The sequence below is a fragment of the Vollenhovia emeryi genome, unplaced genomic scaffold, assembly GCF_000949405.1.
Source record: "Vollenhovia emeryi isolate VEMERY1.0 unplaced genomic scaffold, V.emery_V1.0 DF939252.1, whole genome shotgun sequence".
Lineage (NCBI taxonomy): Eukaryota > Metazoa > Arthropoda > Insecta > Hymenoptera > Formicidae > Vollenhovia > Vollenhovia emeryi.
This window is the reverse complement of record NW_011967114.1, coordinates 387-3,628: the sequence shown is the minus strand read 5'-3', so window position 1 is coordinate 3,628 and position 3,242 is coordinate 387. Positions and strand designations below refer to the sequence as shown.

Below are 3,242 nucleotides of genomic sequence, written 5' to 3'. Positions count from 1 at the left end.
TATAATGAATTAATGAAATTCAAATTAATGTATGAAAACGTAGGTAAAATTATGAAAGAATTACTAATACTTGTTATTATGTAATAATATACATAATACTCTACGTTTTATTTCCTTCTACCATTTTCTCAAATATATCGTTATAGGATTTGTATTTTTATATCCAGGATTTCGTATTATATAAATTGTCATAATAAAACAATGTACACAGAGAGTTTATGCAGTACTCGCATATTTCTTGTGGACAATTATAAGTGAAAGTAAAATGAGTGCTGTGAGAATTCTAGAAGGTAAAATATTTAAAAATAGTTTAGTTTTGTACATTGTTTTATTGAATATAGTTCATATGTTTGTAGGAATCACACCAATGTTTCTCATTTATAACTCGTGATACCTTTTCATATTCTTGATACTAATATTTACAGTCGATCTACTTATAATAATTATTTTACTTTATAGCAAAACTATGTAAAATGACGTTAATGAATACAGTTTTTCGTTCAGGAAACAAAAAGATATCTAATATATAAAATAATTATTTATACATTAAATATTTTGAAATTAACCGTCATGTGATATTTTTAAACATATGATATTAAAAATAATTGTTATAATATTATACTTTTCTAGATTTATTAAGGCGAAACTATTTTAATAAATTAATAATATTCATTCCAAGAAGTAATCTATTTTACAAAACTATGAAATTCACATTTGGATAAGTTACGACAATGTTTTATTTTACGACGTTTTAAAATTAAATAAAATTTATCTCTACTTTATAACAAAATAAGATGACTAAATGAATAAATGCAATTTTTCCCTTTCAAATTTTATGAATAAACCAAAACTGCACGATGTTAGGAAGAATAACAGGTAACATTTTTCACAGCTTTTTAAGCATTTCTTTGTTTATTATTTCAGTACGTAATTTTATTTTTTATGACGCAAAAATTTGGTTTAAAATAAATTTATTTATATGTAGTCAACCAAATACTGCGGTCAATGGTTGTCAAATAAATTGTTAAATCAAAAACCTTTCGATAAATTATAAATTTAACTTAAAAAGATTTGAACTAAAGAAATAACTCTCTAACTGGACATATTTAGTAATATATCATTTTTTTTCTAAGCATGGTTGCAAGAGATTCGATAGTGCGTGTCGTAAAATCGCTTTGAGAGTGCTATGGTAGGTGGCGCACGGCCGCTGTATTGGTTGGAACCATTATCTACCGTCATCGTCGAAACAAAGACGGTCAATCCAACGCGTCAGAAATTCTATTCCCTGTTCCTGTTACCTGGTGCAGTGTTGCCTGCCATTGTGTTTGGGCCTGCAGGTTTTTTTTTGCTTTAGTTCTGGAGGCGCTGTATTATAGATGTTCGCATAAGCCAAAAAGTGCTGCTAGCAGTCCATAATTATATAGTCAAGGTATGACCGTGTTTTGTTACTATATCGAGTCACCTGTTAGATTCACTTCTCCTGGGTGTCCCTCGTGTGCAATTTTTGAGTAATATCAAGTAAGACACCGTTTCGAACGTTCTCAGGTATATAGCAGTAACCCACATTTTGAGTGTGCCATCACCAAAAATAAACACCCCCATGGAAGAGAACTATTGTTACACGACGATGGAGGTGGTTAGCTTCAGCTACACGTGGACGATAAATAACTTCAAACTTTTCTACGATATAGAGAAGGATGAGATTACATCAACCACGTTCTCATCACAAAGCAATGACAAATCACGTTGGTACCTGAAAATATGTCTCAACGGAACGGGAGAGGCCAAAGACTATGTATCGCTGTGGCTCTATATCCACGATACGTGCACCAACCCCGTCAGAGCTAAGTTCAAACTTTCGATACTCAATGCAAAACAAGATGAAATCAACACTTCACAAAGCTTTTTTCGTAAGTTTACTTCGGGTAAGTGTTGGGGTTATAACAGGTTCATCAAGAAAGACTATCTTCTGAACGGGGCCAACGGGTTGCTACCAGATGGAAAGCTCACAATAATCTGTCAGATCAGTGTAGTACAGGATATTATACACACCTCTGAAAATGATAGGATGCAATTTGAAATACCGAAGTGCCAGCTAATCGACAATCTCGGCCTGCTGTACGAGAACCCAAAATTTTGCGACGTGACGCTCACTGTCCGCGAAAAGGAGTTCCAGGCGCACAAAGCAATTCTAGCAGCACACAGTCCAGTCTTCTCGGCAATGTTCGAACACGACATGGAGGAGAAAAAGACAAATAACATAGACATCACTGACATTGACCCTGAAGTTCTGCGAGAATTGTTGCGATTTATGTACACTGGTAAAGTGGAAAATTTCGAGGTGGCACATAGTCTACTAGCCGCAGCAGATAAATACGGCTTGAAAAGACTGAAGGTAATATGCGAACAAAGACTTTTTACAAGTTTAAACTTTGGGAACGCGGCTGCGACGCTTGTACTTGCTGATCTCCATAACGCCGACCAGCTGAAAGCAAAAGTGATGCACTTTATCATTACAAACGCGACGGATGTAATAAACACCGAGGGTTTTAAATCCATGGAAAACTCCCAGCCGCATCTGACAGCAGAAGCTTTCCGAGCTTTGGCAGATCAGTAAACCTCTTCGATTAAAAGGAAAGAAAAAAAAATACATACGAAGACCATATAGAAGATCGTGCCGTAGTTTCGCTCGATGCGTCGAAAGAATTAAATATTTTGTTAATAAATAATAGTGATCTTTTTAGTTTAGCACGTCTCAAGCACTGTTTCAAGCCGTTTCATTCCAGTTCTTTTTTTTCTCTCTGAACTATGTACGGTTATTATAATATTATTATTACTTTTGACGCTACGCGATCGGTGGTCTGTTTTTATATATTTATGTATAATTTTTATATATGCTAATCTTTAGATTAAGAAACTCATTGTCCCCTTTTTTCTTTAATCGCGATAAACCAATTCTCTGTACCTAGTTTGTTTTGTTTTCTTTGCGTACTATAAGTGAAGCAATAAGATGGAGTTACTATTTTTAATGATTACGTTATTAAATTTAGAGTGGATAGTTTGTCAGATATATCACGAATATATCATGGGAATATCTATCCGAATGTCCCCGCACATATGCTAGTTACTTACATTATTTTAGAGACCTGTATAATCCGCTGTAAGAAGTTTGCAAGTTATTTTCTATTAGTAATTCTTTCATAATTTGACCTACGTTTTATTTCCTTCTACCATTTTCTCAA

General features: G+C 33.8%; 1 pseudogene; it reads left to right on the top strand.

The window, feature by feature from the left end:
* Positions 1-863: 863 nt before the first annotated feature.
* On the top strand, positions 864-2,750 carry LOC105559821 (annotated as a pseudogene).
* Positions 2,751-3,242: the final 492 nt, after the last annotated feature.